The 239-nt window shown below is 54.0% G+C and overlaps 1 protein-coding gene across 1 annotated transcript in view; it reads left to right on the top strand.

The window, feature by feature from the left end:
- Positions 1 to 239, top strand: part of CD96 (CD96 molecule) — a 70,958-nt gene that overhangs the window by 32,920 nt on the left and 37,799 nt on the right. The window lies entirely within an intron of this gene.

Raw genomic sequence — 239 nt, 5'->3', positions numbered from 1 at the left:
CCTCTGCCAGCTCCCTCAGCACTCTCGGGTGGAAGACACAGTGGTGCTCTTTTTGGGACACACAGTCTGGAAGTGCCCAGGTGCCACCCATTGACTTGGGCAGTGCTCTGGTCCCTGTAGTGCACATAAAAAATATGTTGGGGAAAACAGTTTGGGTTATTCCTGCTTCGGGCAAAGGCAGACCCATCCGTGGGATTGCTTTTGCTCAAGGACCTGGGTGCACTTGGTGGATAATGCGG

The sequence above is a fragment of the Aptenodytes forsteri genome, unplaced genomic scaffold, assembly GCF_000699145.1.
Source record: "Aptenodytes forsteri isolate BGI_AS27 unplaced genomic scaffold, ASM69914v1 Scaffold287, whole genome shotgun sequence".
NCBI classification, from domain to species: Eukaryota; Metazoa; Chordata; class Aves; order Sphenisciformes; family Spheniscidae; genus Aptenodytes; species Aptenodytes forsteri.
The sequence above is the reverse complement of the archived record's forward strand: the minus strand, read 5'-3'. Positions and strand labels throughout refer to the sequence as shown.